Source organism: Marmota marmota, unplaced genomic scaffold, assembly GCF_001458135.2.
Source record: "Marmota marmota marmota unplaced genomic scaffold, marMar, whole genome shotgun sequence".
NCBI classification, from domain to species: Eukaryota; Metazoa; Chordata; class Mammalia; order Rodentia; family Sciuridae; genus Marmota; species Marmota marmota.
This window is the reverse complement of record NW_026000223.1, coordinates 6,970,524-6,986,225: the sequence shown is the minus strand read 5'-3', so window position 1 is coordinate 6,986,225 and position 15,702 is coordinate 6,970,524. Positions and strand designations below refer to the sequence as shown.

The following is a 15,702-nucleotide window of genomic DNA, read 5'->3' as shown; positions in this document are numbered from 1 at the left end:
AAAACAAGAAGTTATTTTGAAAAAGATCAATTAAAGAGATGAGAAATGTATATATAGTATGACTGTGGAATGGCAGAATGGATACAACCAAATATTTATTAAGAGATTATCAGGTATTAGATGCAAGGGCTACAGGGATGAGCAAAACCAGACATGATCTCTGGACTCATCTACTTGCTAATGAGGGAGACAGGCATTTAAAAATTAACTATTGTAACAATTTTAAAAATAAATGTGATGCTATGTATTGAGTTGGGGGTGGGGTTCTTCCTGAGCAGGAGGCCAAGGTAGATCTTACCCAAGGAAGTAACAACTGGGTTAAGATCTCAAGGATGAGTAGGAATTAACCAGGGAGGGTGAGAGTTCCAGGCAGAGGAAGCAGTAAATGTAAACACGCAAACATAAGTGAGTGAGGGAAAGTGTGGTAGGTGGGCTAGAAAGACATGGGGAGCCGTAGAAAAGCTGAGATTGGAGAAAGGTGGAAGGGGCACCAATCATGTGAGCCAGGAGTCATTGTAAGTTTGGATTTGAAGCACCCTTTAGCCTGGAAGGGAGGAAATAAAACCTCTTCTTGCAAAAGGGCTGAAAGACCCTCTTCCCATTACCTAATATTCAGAATACTTTTGCATAGACATAAGATGCAGGCTTCAGGGTTGAGAAGTTAGTTCTCACACAGCTCACAGTCAGCATTTTGCTGAGCACAGGAAGAAGTGAAACTGCCCATAGGCATCAAGTGACAGCACAGCTGAGAGACTGGGCAACTTGGCTGGCAGATGGGAATTATGCCAGGTGATATTGGGACAGGCCCTGAGTCACATGTACTTTGAACTTAAATAGGGCCCAGGCAGTGGAGAGAGGAGGATGAAGCCACTCCAGAAAAACAGGCACTGCCTGAAGGAGGGAGGGAGGGACCAAGGGAGAGAGAGAGAGAGAGAGAGAGAGAGAGAGAGAGAGAGACAGAGACAGAGACATGGGGGAGAGTGTGCACACTTAGTTCCTGGGAGCTTGTGTAGTTCTCTATTCTAGTTCCTGTGAGCCCATGCTGAGCTAGTGTTCTGCTTCTTGAGTCTCCATAAACTTCCCTTTAAGGTTTCGCTTATATTGTTATAACTCACCCCTTTTTAGCTTCCTGAAAAAAGAAAGGAAACCGAATAGAGGAACAATTTCATACTTAAGGACTGCCTTATTCACAGGGAATACGTGAAGTCTGAGATGTGGGAACAGTGTTCTGATAAGAGGCTTGACGTTCTGTCGACATGGATAAGAGCAGAAGGAAAATTCGCCAGGTTTTTAACCATGCCCTTAGCTGGCCAAGGGTTAGGGTCACATCTCTAAACAAGAGGAATCGGAATATGACAATTCTGTAAGCTTTGTAGTCCATTGCATAGCAATATATTTGGTACTCTGTGAAACATCTGTTTATTGCTAACAAGTAGGAGTTTTCTCTTTATCAACAACCTCTTAATATCTTTTTCATGAAAACACTAAAATAATTTTTTTTACAGTATTGCCATAAATAAGCATTTCCCAAATGGTGTTCTTTGGAAGACTATTGTCCCTAGATATAACACTGTACACCCTGTGATAAATGTTTCCCTGCTTAATAAAAACCAGGGTACACTCTTAGAGATTCAGAATTGCACAAATGTGTAGTAAAAACTCTGAGAAGTCCTTCAGCCAAAAAGTTTGTTGAACTTTATATAGCCCAACATTTCCAAATCCATTTAAATATGAAAACTTTCTTTAATGAGCACTTCCTAAAATCCCGCTGGACACAAGTAACAGGAGGAATGGAGTTCAGGAAGCACTGTTACTCTAAGAAGGTACATGTCGAATAGGGTATAGTAAATATTGTGTGGCCACAGGAGGAAATGAAAGTGGGGTTTGGGAAGAAGTTGATTATATTCAGAAATGGCGGAGAGAGGTCATTGTAAGGGAAGCACCAGGTTTTGGTCAGGTGAAGGGAAATCCAGAGTCAGAGCCTTTATTGGGGTTCCTGGGAAAGGAAAGCCAGGGAAAACAATGTAGGACTGGCTGGTTTGAATAATTCCTTGTGTTTTGAGCTGTATGATAGGCTGTAGTTGCCTGTTACCTGGCCTGGGGATACGTAGGGAAGAAGAAACACTGGCTTGGTGTATGAGAGTTGGAGAAGGGCTTGGGATTGGTTGGTTTGTCTGTGAGAGATGTGCTCCTGGCCAAGACCTCGGCTCTCTCCAAGGAAGGCCTGACCTGGGCGGAGCAGTCTCTCCCCAGCCAGAAAGATTGTAAGATGTCAAAACATCATGAAATGCAAAATATAATTTAAAAACACGATGAGTACAGTTACAAGGGGAAATTTTGGAAATATATATCCAAACTGACTCCTAGAATCTAGATTTTGGAGACCAAAGCGAATGAAACCAGACAAGCAGTTCTTCATAAAGCATTTTGTTGACGAATATGGTATAAAATCCCACTATTATATATATTTACAATGCACAATAAAAGAGACTTGCAAAGAAAAATAATTTTGTCTTTATTGTATCAATCAGTTTCTAGTCAAGAAGATAGGACTAACCTAGGTATTTCAAACAGGATATTCAATACATGCAAGAGATTACAAAGATCTTAGACAAAGAGAAAAATGGAAACATTAAGCTAATTCCCATTTTATTTAGAACTAGAAAAAGAGCAGAGTGGTGAAAGAGCTTCTAGAACCTACTATCACAGAAAGTAGCCTGTAGCCTCAGAAGCTGGTGTATTATGATTTAGATGTGAGGTGTTCCCCAAATGTCATGTGTGAGACAATTCAAGAAAGCTTGGAGGTGAAATGATCTGGTTAAGAGAGCCTTAACCTGATCAGTGAATTAATCCCCTGCTAGGAATTAACTGGGTGGTATCTGCAGGCTGGTAGGGTGTGACTGCAGGAGGTAGGTCCCTGGGGGTGTGCCTTTGGGATTTATATTTTGTGAGCTGAGCTTTCTCTCTCTCTCTCTCTCTCTCTCTCTCTCTCTCTCTCTCTCTCTCTCTCTCTCCTTCCTGGTGTAATGCCTTGAGCTGCTTCCCTCTACCACTCTTTTATGATATGATGTTTTGCCTCACCTGAGGAATGGAGCCAGCTGTCTAATCACGGGCCCCCAAATAAAGTTTCCTCCTTAAAATTGTTCTTGTCAGGTTTTTTGGTTGCAGCAACAAAAAGGTTGTCTGAAATATGGGGTAATAGAAGAATCACTATCAGAAGAAGGAAAGAAAAAGAAAAGGGAAGAGAGAGGGAGGGAGGGAGAGAGAGAGAGAGAGAGAGAGAGAGAGAGAGAGAGAGAGAGATTGAGATTTCCTTTCCTCCCAGTCTTAATTCGCCTACCAGTCAGGTGAACCCTAACAGAAAGCCAACTGCTAAAGTATTGGGAAATGTAGTCTTCAGACTTCCAACCTTTTATCATGAACAATAGTTACCAGTTTGGGTTTGGGTCATGTTCGTAAAGGGCTACATGATTACTAGTTATGATTATCAAGTCTTAATGGGCCTGTCAAACAATCACTGTAATTTATTTTCTCTAAATTAATTGTTTGATTAATCAGTGTGATTATTTAAGGCTAAAAGTACCCTAAAGAAAACCACATGTAAATAAATTTTCTTAAATTATTCAAACGAAAGAAAAATATATCGGACAAAGAAGTTTTAGCAGTAAAACTTGTAGGGAAAAAAAATCCAAATATCCAAACTTTAAAACAACCTAAATGTTTAATAATAGGCAATGAGCTAAGAGAATTTTAGCATATTATTTAGACTATTACAAATAATAAATGTTGACACTATGTTGAAAAAAACCATTATTTCAAGCAATGTATATTGAGCACCTGGTGTATGCCAGGTATCACAATTAATGAAAGGCAAAAAAGAAAAATGAAATATAGTACTGTGTTCTTATGGTGTTCTGTAATTTCCTGGAGGCGATAGTCTTATAAACAAGAAAAAGAGTTTACAAATTACATAGGGAATTAGAATGGCAAATTTTTATGTATACAAATTTTCTATAATGAATATGCATTATATGTATAATAAAAGTAGTAAATTCTTGTAATACAGTTTTTACAACTATGTAAAATATATATAATTATTGGAAGAGAACACGGGAGTGAAAATAGTTGCATTAGGGTAATCCTACTGTGATATTTAGTTTTATGTCAACTCGGCCAGGCTATAGTACCCTGTAATTTAGTCAAACACTAATCTAGGTATTGCTGAGCAGGTATTTTGTGGATGTGGTGAACTATTAGTTGACCTCATGTAAAGAAGATTATCCTCAATAATGTGGGTGGGCTACAAAACTGGAAGAAGGCCTGAAGAGCCAACACTGAGGTTAGGTTTCCTAGGGAATAAGAGGTTCTGCCTCAAGACTGCAGCATCAACCCCTGTCTGAGTTTCCAGCCTGCTGGCCTGCCCCGTGATTTTGGATATGCCCGTCCTCACAATTGTATGAGCCAATTTATTATTATTCTTGATTTCATATACATCTCTCTCTCTCTCTCTCTCTCTCTCACACACACACACACACACACACACACACACACACAAAATCTTCCTATTGGTGTTATATCTCTGCAGAACCCTGGCTAATACACCGACTGCTGTCATTTGGAACTGGAATGTCCCCCAAAGACCCATGTGTGAAAGGCTTGGTCACCAGCCCATGGTGCTATTTATTAGGTGGTGCTGAAACCTTTAAGAGGTAGGACCTTGTTGAAGGAAGGACCTTGTTGATCATCAGGGGCGTGCTCTTGATATTTGGACTCTTTCACTTCCTGTCTGTCTGCCATGAGGTCAGTAGCTTCTTCCACTGTGTATTTCTGCCTGAGGTAATGTGCTGCTATAGGCCCAAAGGTAACAGGGCCTTCCACTGTGGCCTGACACCTCTGAAACTATAGTCCCCTTTCCTTATTAAATTAGTTAGCTCAGGTATTTTGTCATGCTTATACAAAGCTTACTAACATGTCACTTAATCTTTGTTCTCTGTATTTTTTTTTTTTTTTGGTACTAGGGATTGAACTCAGGGGCACTCAACCACTGACCCACATCCCCAGCCCTTTTTTGTATTTTATCTAGACTCAGGGTCTCACTAAGTTGCTTAGCACCTCCCCATTGCTGAGGCTGTCTTTGAACTCATGATCTTCCTGTCTCAGCCTCTCTAACAGCTGGGATTACAGGTGTACGCCACCGTGCCCGGCTCAACCTTTGTTCTTTTTTAATAGTCTTTAATTTATTGTTGGTTTAGTCATGTATAATTTCCTTACAAGTTTTTCTGCTTTTCTTATGACTAGATTTGCCTTGGAGTATCTTCTTTCAGCCCTCCAACAACCTCTGCCTCTCGTTGGCCCACAGATGCGTGAAAGCTGTCTATAAAGGCAAATTATCATGGAGACAAAGGGCAAAGTGTATGAACGTACACATTTTCTCTCCAACTTGTCTCTGAGTAAGGACAGTTCTACTTCCAGTCTTAAGGCTGGAGCAGCCTCCTGCAAACCTCTACTCCATCAGCCCTTTGTTGGATCCCAGAGAGTTGTGCTCCCATGAAGGGACAGCTGCCCATCACAGACAGTCTTTTAGAGGACATAGGGCAGTTTGACTAAGACTAGCACAGAAGTCCCAGGAGACTGGGTGGTGTGCCACCTTTGGCATTCTTCAACTCCTATTTCTCCTAAAAGGGGACTGGAGAGTGAAACCTTACTATTAAGTTCTCCAGCCCAAAGCATAGTCTGTATTTCTTGAGAGGTAGTGCTGTTAAATGAGTGCAGATTGAGGCACAGAACATTGGATTGGAATATCAGCTCAGCCCGAAATGGCTGCGTGACTGTACCCAGTTTATTTAACCGCTCCGTGACTTAGTTTCCTCATCTGTAAAATGAAGATGGTTATTCAGTCAAATTTCAGGGTTGTGATGAAGAAATCCAATATAATAACCAAAGTTTGTAGCACAGGGGTTTCCACAAATGGTAATGACTATTATTGTGATGTCCTTGAGGGTAAGGGTGGACTTTGGAAAAATCTTTTGACATATGTTGGCCATATAAGTAATAGAGGCCCTGACCCATTTCCATCTTCTATATCTGGCTGAAGATAAAGAAGTGATGTTTGCAAAGACCACTAAATGCTCAGAAGAAACACATTTCTACAAAAATTCATTTAATATTGCCACCATGTTAGTAAGAACAGGATATTAATCAACTCTACAAATAGGAGAGACAATTTACCATCACACAGAAAATTTGTATTTGCAGTTATGCTCTTTCCCTAGAAAGTATACAGACAGTAAATAAATAAATAGCTTTTTTTCCCCCCACCTCCCCATTGGCTTGGCACCTTATAAGGTAGGCTGGCAGGTAGGTGCCTATTTGCACTATCACTTCTTCTAGGCCCAAGGACCCGATTCTCGTTAGTTTTCGTGTTTCTGAATGTGGATTATTCGTTTAATGAAGCATCTGCCAGAAAAGTTTTAAGCCCAACCAGGCTTTCTTCTAGCATCCCCGCCTCCTTCTGCCCCCTCCCTCAGCACTTACCCAGCTGATGTGTGCTTAGGAAATGCAAACTAATTTTAAAATTCGCTGGAGCAAAACATGATTAGAATGGTTAAGTCTGCTGCCAAAAATAAAATCAGCTAATGCATTCCATATATTTAGATTTCCAAAATTAAGTTGAAATGATGCTTAGTTCATCCAAAGTTTGGGTTGATACGCATCATCCCATATCTCTGCTAGTTGACCCTAGTTTTTCTGGCAGCAGTAAATTTGGTCCTCTTATAAGTGGTATCGTCTGTTGCATATCCCAGGGCAATGTTTTTGCTCTCTCATTCTGCTGAGAATGGGGTCACACTCCCTGTTTATGATGATGAAGAAGAAACTCCAGAGTTGGGGAGAAGCAGGAGACAAGAGATACAGCGGCTGTAGCTTAACTAAGGCTCTTGCATTCTTTAGGTTCCTCTACTCAGCCTTTGCAGATGGTCAGGAGGCCAGCCAGGGAAGGTTGCCCCAGTTCTACCAGGTGGAGGCACTAAGAGAGATACAAGTAAGGCTCAGGAGTCATATTGCTGCCTTCAAGGAGCTCACTGTCTCTCTGGGGAGACAAGATGAGCACTGCAGCATAATGCACATTACACAACACAATTAACTGCTAGATTTTGTTGCACAGACTGTAAGGAGGAACTCAGGGGAGCGATCATTAATAAAGGCTGGAGCAGTTTTTGTGATGGAAGAAGCACCTGAGTTAGGTAGGATAGGTTATGGGAAATCAAGGGCATTTCAGGTGAAGGAACCAAGTGCAGCAAATGTGAGAAAATAGAAACACCCAAGATATGGTTGTGGGGCAGCATAAGAAATTAGCCTGTGTGGAACTGAAGCACTAAGTTAGGGAGTTGGAGGAAATAGAGGTGTTTGAAGATTGTTGGATGCAAGGAACAGAAAACAGCTACATCTCTTTTAAGAACAAAGGGGGATTTACTTAAATATACAAGGGATGTCATAGGACTCGAGGGCAGTGATGCATGCAAAATCGTGTTAGGATCCAGGAAGTTCTCACTGTGTCTCTCCTTTCCACCTCTCTGGGTGTACATATGCTCCCGTATTGTGTGTGTGTGTGTGTGTGTGTTTGTTCTATGGCAGATTATAACTGCCTCCACCATCTTGAAGTTCTCTCATTTCCTTTCCAGCCCACTGGCTGTTGTTCTGCCTCAATTCCAAGTTCCTGGGAGAGAGAGATCCTGATTGGCCCAGGCCTGGCCCAATCAACTATGAGGTGAAATCCCAGAGTGCAAACACAAAATGGCTACTGATGCCCCTCCCCGGTGAGAGGATAGAGGGAAGCCCTAGGGAAGGAAAAAGGTCAATTCAGTAGGGAAGAATAGCTGTGAATGGCCTCCTGCCATTTGGTGCTTCCAGAGTCATTGATGAAAACTGGGTGAAAATATTTCAGCTGGTGAGGATACTATAGGGTCACTTCAGCTTTGGCATAAATTTAAAAAAATCTAGCTTTTTGGAGCAGAGAAATTGGTTTGTGACCATTTGTTTCCTAAAAAGGATTATTGACTTTGGGGAGACAATACCAAGATCCCTTTTGACTTCAAATGATACTTTCTATTCTGCCTCTTCCTCGTTATGCTCATCTTGTCTGCCATGCATCTCTTCCCCTTGATTTGGGGACCTTCCTGCAGTGGAGTCCAGTATCCCTCCTTGGGCTGAACCCAAGCTAGGCACCCTCACTGCTGGGAGGTTCTGGGAGAGGAAATGCACATTACATTAGGCCAACTGCTGCCCTTTGGCTGGAATTTCCCGTGGGCAGGGATAGGTCCCAAGTTCACCTTTCCATCTACCCAGAGTCTGGCATGGTACCTGTCATAGTGAATGCTTCTTGAACCGAATGAATAAAGTCAGTTTCCAGATACAGACAATTCATAGCCAAGAAGTAGCTTAAAGAGAATATAGCTTTATTATAAATAAGGGCAATAATCATAATCATAGTCTCATTCTGCAAAAACATATGGCACCACTTCTGGTCCTGCCAGTCGTGTCTTATAGGGACTGGAAGACCCCAACTCCTGTTTAGTTTTAGGGAGCACCTTGACTTGACCCACTTCAAACAATGCCCTGAGAACTATTTATCTTCCTGCCCCAAGGGGGTCTTGGGTGGCACTTCCTCATTTTAGAAAAGGCAGGATCTGACTTCAGCCATAGAAGAGAAAAACTCCACCCTGTCCATAGTGGCCTAGAGCAAGGGTAGAGAGGTGCGGGCTACCCTCCACCTGCTGCCCCAGGCTCAGCCCACCTTGCAGAGCTGGAGGAGAAAGGCAGTCCGGAGGGTGGCCCACCCCGGTGAACTTCTCGCCTTCCACAAGAAGAAGGCAACAAATGAGACAAAATGAAAAATATAATGATGCATATTATATTAATCATCCTCCCTTTTTCTGACACAATAAATCTTCTCTTTAAACTCAGGGTAGCGATTGCATCATCTCCCTCTCTCCTCGAAACAGCACAGATTAAGATAAAGTGATAGTGCTGTGTCAAAAGAGAGCTTTACTGCCACACTTGGGATACAAAGAGAGAGGTTAATTTATCATCGCTGGGGAGAACTGACAGAAGAGAGATATACTACCGAAAGGGGATTTAGCACAGGGCCAAGAAACTTCACACTATTTTTACCATCTGTCACATGCTCTAATAAAGCAGGGCAAAATATGAAGAAAGGAAAAATGAACTATCAAACACTGATGTAATGCAGCCCATAAATCTAATTTAATTACTTTGCATGGAGACAGGTCCTCCAGTCTGTGTGAATATACTGGATTTTCTTGGCAACTTAACAACTAAGTGTTTTAATAACATCACACTATAATTTATTCTGCTTGAAACACAAAACCCCTTTTGTGAGAGTTTCATTTTTGAGAACTGTTAATTTTTTCGGCTAATGTCAAAACTGGCATAAATTCACATGTGAACTTGAAGCCTGACTGTGAAAAAGGCTTAGGTTACTGCATGCCTTTTTATTGTTTGGCACTTTTTCCCCCTTCTGCATGCATTAGAAATAATTGGGCTCTGTTGATGACTTAGGTGAGGAGAGTTGTCTTGCAATTAGATTTTAATATAATGACAAAGGGTGTGTGTCGGGGGATCTTTGTAAAATTTAAAGGAGGTAAGAAAATGCAATGAAAAAAAAACCCCAAAAAACAAAAACCCTTGTTTTCCGGCAGAATAGCAAAACCCAATGTGAAATGTTCCTGGAAACAGGCTGTCCCCAGAACCATGACAATTCTCCTCTGGAGGATATAAGATCTCAGGGCCAAAGGGACGCTGGGAATGCAGGTCTGCCCTAGAGGGAGCCACGGGGAGCAGAAAATAAATCAGAAATAAAATTAATATTCATCGGGTGTCTTCCCGAATTTGGATGCAGTTACAGAAATTATTGTTAATAATGAAAGCCATATATCAAAGGTTATAAAATTCATCTGGGCTAGGACACTATTTTTTTAGGCTTTGTTCTGAACCATTAAAGATGACATATTGCATTTGTGTGCCTCTGTGTATAATAAGATACATTTAGGTCTGATTCTAACCTAAACTGGCAATTTTGGCATTGAACTCAAGTTCTTAAATGGGGGCTGTGACACTCGAGTCCAGAGGAGGTCGGCTGAACCCATCCATTCTCCCATGACCTCACTCAGTAGGGCAGGATGGATGGGTAATTAATTTGTTAGATCATCAGTGATTCATGTTGGAAAAATAAAACTCTGAGCCACTTGACAAATTCAATGGAAATATAATGGGAAAAAGGATCAAAAATCCCTTTTCTCCTCCTCTCCATAAAACCCCAAACCCTCACACTGAAAGAAATCCTAAATGTAGAGATAGTCTGTGAAGTTTATTTATTTATTTCTTCAGCAACACTTAATAAATCCTTGCTCTGTGGAAATCTCTGTAGGACACACATTGGGGGCATATGCAGTCTGGTAGCAGAGATGAATCAGACAGAAAAATGACTTCGGTTGGGGATATTTGGAGAAAGTTGAACCTGGCAGCCAGTATCATTGGAGTTCATACAAGGGACAGATATGGAGCTGGTCATGATATGGGATATGGATAAAACAGAAGTGATTCATCTGGAAAATTCTGACAAGTCTTAGGCCTATCAGGAAATTGACCACAATATCCATATTGTTGAATATTTATTGGATGCCACCGGTGATTTGGTACGTGTTACATAGCTAGAGTTATTTAAAGACCTTGAGGCCAGGAAACTGAGTTGCAAAGGTTTTCAGAGAAGGGTTTTCAAATAAATTTCTCCTCATGCTTGTTTCTGAAGTTCACACTCCCTGGTTCAGACTTGGAAAACACTCAATTCTTGTGGTTTCTTGTTCTGTTGAATTTGTGTGGGAGAAAAATGTACAACCTTGAACTCTGAATGAAGCCCAGTGTGAAAAGTAGTGGTTTTCAGCTGTGCTATTTCACATGCTCTCACTGGTATTTTTAAAGACTTCCCACATATTCCGTTACTGACCTGGGGCCTGGAATAGTGAACATTAAAAATTAAAAAAAAAAAAAAAATCAAACCGCCAGTATTTACTTATGAAATGACTTGGTTATAGCCCAGCAATCCAACTGCCTTAAAATTAGTGCACAAATTGAAAGTTTGAAGGGTTTCTTTTTTGGCATTTTGATTTCCTCATCTGAAGAATGGGGATATTAATACCTACCTCCCGGGGTTGTTGTGAGAATTAAGTGCCACTACATATGTAAAGCATCGAGCTCACGAAAATGATGGCTGCAATTATTATTTTATTATAATTATTTTGATTTCACTACCCCTCCTTCTCTTCCCCGCTGCATTTCTAACCACCCCCTCTTCCCTGACAACCCTCCCCCACTGCCTCCCCTGCCCCCATAACTACTTTCTCACAGACCTACAACAATCCACTTCATTCAGCCTCCCCCTTCTGGCCCGGCTGCAGACTGCAGCCATGTCATTTTCTTTAAAGCTATCTTCAAAGTAAGAAATACAAATAACAAATAAAAACAAAAACCAAAAACAGCCAACGACATCATACCAGGAGTGGACCCGTGACCCTTACTAGGGAAGCACACGGCGGAAATGAAAGAGCACCCAACCCAGGGTGTGCTGTGTGGCAAAAGAAAAAATTGAGACGAGTCCTATTCTCCAAAGCCTTGGAATATTTTTACAATCCAAGGCAGCAGGGAGTGAGAAGCACACCGGGAGTTAAAAAGCAAGCAAAATTTATCGTATTGTCTCCTTTAATCGGTAACTGTTAGCCCAAGTGCCCGACACAAGGTGAACTTGACCTCTCACAGAAAACAATTGTACTTGAACTCTCCCTGCTACTCTGCAGCTCTTCATATCTTTCTTTTAACAGGTACTTGCTTTAACCTTGCTGGTCAAGATGACAGATAATTTACATTAACGGATTATGCCGGAACACTCCAGGTCTAAGCTGAAAGCGCATTAGCCCCAAATGACTTGGGCAGCCAAGAAGAAGGACCTGAAGCAAAACAGCCAGTGCACACATCTGGAAGGTGTAGGGTTTCCAGGAAAGCTTCAAACCACCTTGGTCCCTGTGTGGCACTCCCTGAGACCGTTCAGCCATACGGATTTTTTAACAAAATCATCTGCCTATTCATCCCAGTAGCTTGTTAATGTCTGTTTTTTTTTTTTTTTAATTTATAGATTCATGTAAACCATCAACTGTTGGGTGCATCTTTATTGTGGGCCAGGCATCATGCTAAGGTGCTGAGAATGTTAAGAACAGACACAGCTGCAAACTCCTTTATCTATAACACGATGTGAAAACCTCTCTATGATCAAAGTCTGTACAAAGTTCTGTAGGGGAGGAGGAGACACCTTATGGAATATAGTGGCAAGGTTTCTAAGGCAGGGTACTATTTGAGCTGGTGATACAAGGATGGGTAGCATTTGTTTCAGGGGTAGAAGCCAGGGCAATGACATTTCAGGCAGAGGGTGCAGCGTGAGCAAAGAATAGGTGAGTAACTAGTGTCAAACTGATCCTGGCAAGCAGAGACTGAGTTCAAGACCAATAAAGCTCTAACTGCCCAATTGCCTAACCTTCTTCTTCAAATCCATGGGTTCAAGGAATAGAGTATTTAGGAAAATCTATTGGGTCCTGTCCTTCTGCACAGGTCTGGGCTCCAGAAGAAGGTCTTATGAATATCATCCGGCCTCCTGAAAGAGACCCTGAGGGTTGGCGGCCAAGCTGGGCAGTGTTCTGGGAACAAAGGAAGAGTTTGTTTTGATGCACTCGGGGAAGGACTTAGAGTCCCCCATCACAGCCAATATATCTCTCCCGACTTGAGTCAGCATTTTGTGGAAGCATCATCTAGGCATCCCCAGGAAAAGGTCATGATCACAGCTGATGTTTGTTGAATTCTTCCTGGGCCACTGCTGACCTTATCACTTCGCCAAATCCTCACAACAAGCCTAGAAAGTAAATGTATCATCACATCCACTTCACCAAGGAAGAAACCATGGCATAGACAAGCAGGTGACTTGCCTAAGGTCAGACAACTCATAGGTGGCAGAACAGAACCCATCTCTCTATCCAGGAGCCTGGACTCTTGTTCACCTGTCCACACCACCCAAGACAGTGAAACCACCACAACACATCTACTAAGCCAAGGCTTCATTCCTGTACATCATCTAATGACATCATCAACTTGACTGCTCTATGAGACAGGCATTACTTTTATTTTACAGATGAAGAGACTGAGGCTCAGAAAGGTTAATTTATTGTCAAGTGGATAGTAAGTGATGGAAGGGACACTTAAACTTAGATGGGCTGGACCCCAGGCTGATGTCCTTATTACACTTACATGTTGAATCTCCAGAACGAAATCTGAGCAGGTACTGCTTCTAAGTCTGCCATTCAGGAAGGTAGCCATGATCAGTGCATTCCACTTGATAACTGCCACACTCGGGAATGACCATGGAGAGCTCACCCCTGCCTGGAACACAGTGCTGATTGTTACTGCTAAGATGGTATATTCTGGACATGATGATGATTTCACCACCCAAGCTTCTTTCCCATCAGGGTGGAGCCAAAACTCTATCCCGTCTTTGTGGATGGGAAATAAGTTGTAAATACAGAGGTACCTCATTTTAATAGAAATCATGAACCAAGCTGACCTAGAGTTGGTCACCCTAGAAAAGCTATATTCATAGACTCACATTGGGGAGGCAACTTCTGAGGTGTGTTTAGAGCCAGGGTCAGCAGGTATTTTCTGTAAATGGTCAGATAGTAAATATCTTTGTGGACCTGACAGTCTTTGTCAAACTATCTAATTACCTCCCAGTGGTGCAAAGGCAGTTAGAGCCAAAACATGAATGAGCTAGCATGGCTGTATCCCAATAGATCTTAATTTATGGACACTGAAATATGAATTTCACCCAATTTTCCTATGCCACAAAGAATATTCTTTTGCTTTTGCCTGACCACTTAAAAGACGTAAAACTATATTTGTTTCATGGGCTATACAAAAACTCACCATAGGCTCAGTTTGACTTGTGGGCCATAGTTTACATGGTCTGCTTTATAAAATTTAATAATGTATCTGTTGTTAGGAAATCTCATTTCAAACCCAGAACACTTCTCTTATCAATGATTTAAATGCTTATTGACTTTTTGAGGGAGGAAAAAAAAAAAAAGTCTCCCTGTAGCTGAGTCCTCTGAACACGCTTGAATCCTGGGGCATATAGAAAGACAAAACTCATGTCCTGTAAAATGCAAGCTGACTCTTCCCAGGAGCAGACTGCAGGTGGATTTGCTGCCATGTTTAGCATGGTTGACACCTCTCTCCCAGCCTTTGTTCTATAGAAACATTCTGTTGGGGGTGCTCACTGCTCTACATGGTGTTGTCTGGCTGATCTGTAGATGGACTTGCAGTGTCTCCCTTCTGCAAACTTTTTGTTTCTTCCTTAAAGACCTCACCCTTGTTTTCAAGGCTGTCCTCTGCTTTGTCTTTCAAGATTGAAAAAACAAAAATCAAAAAACAAAAAACCTTGCCATTCTGAAAGTCCCTTAAGTAGTTCTTGGGGGAGCTTCAAGAGCTCATGGGGGTCCTATCAGAATAAGGAAACCAAATATCTGAAGGATTCAGGTCTTGGGACAGTTCAAAGAAAACACAAAATTTGGGATTTGTGGGTATGTGGGTACATTCATCCACTTGGGTTTCCATAACTAAACACCAGAGGCAGAAATTTATTTCTCACAGTTCTGGAGGCTGAAAGTCTAAGGATAAGGTGCCAGCAAATTTGCTTCCTGTGAGGGCTCTCTTCCTGTCTTGCAGAGAGCCACCTGCCTAGTGTGTCCTCACATGGTGGACAGAGAGTCAGAGCTCTTTTCTCTGGTGTGTGTCTCTTATGAGGACACTAATCCTATCCATCAGGGCCCCACCCTTCATACTTCCTTGGAGGCCCTGGGGGCTTGGGCTTCAGAACATGAATTTTAGGGGAGGGGGCAAACACTGGGTCTATAATAATGAGAGAGAACAGTCCTTCTGAAGTCTCCCCACTGCCACTTTCTTCTCTCCATTCTGTGACTTGCCTGGATAAGTGGCATGTTCTCTGGAGTTCACAGCGTCACCTTCATCTGGTTTCCTCAGCTGTGGTTTCTCCTGTCTCAGCGATGACCCTTCCCTCTCCTTCCCACCTACCCATCCCCCCTCATCTCTCTTTGCCACCACTCTGTTAAATGAAAAGGCAGAGAAGGCAAGGCTCCTGTGTTTCTGGTGTCCCTGGCAGACTCGCCCTTCAACCTGCTGTACATGAGGTCTGGGCCCAGACATATTCTTCCTGGAGCTCAGCCTAGACAGGGCTGGTGCCCTGGGACTGACAGGCTGTGTGTGTGGTGCTTCCGTGAGAGCGTCCCCCTCCACTTACCTGTATGCCTCCTTCTCAAAGAGGAGGCCTGCAACTCACAGGCCACAAGTGGAAGGGGTGCCCCAGGGGCCTGCTCCCCTGGACATCCTGTTGCTGCTGTAGGAAGCCCACTGTGTACCTTTCATGAGGGTGGCGCCTGGAAGTTATAACTGCAACCTTCCACTCACTCCTGCTATGCCCCTGAGGCGGGGCTGGTCAGGGGATTTATCTCAGATTGGAATTTGATTTTGTGGCAGGAGTTCTTCTTTCTTCTTGGCTCTAGTCTTGTCTCAGTC

At 42.4% G+C, this 15,702-nt stretch overlaps 1 long non-coding RNA gene across 1 annotated transcript in view; it reads left to right on the top strand.

Annotated features, from left to right (window-relative positions):
- The window catches only part of LOC125613223, a 192,490-nt gene extending 178,219 nt beyond the window's left edge, over window positions 1-14,271 (top strand). Inside the window, exon 8 of the long non-coding RNA XR_007343728.1 lies at window positions 11,892-14,271. This is a non-coding gene — a long non-coding RNA (uncharacterized LOC125613223). The remainder of the gene's footprint in view (window positions 1-11,891) is intronic.
- The last annotated feature ends 1,431 nt before the right edge of the window (window positions 14,272-15,702 follow it).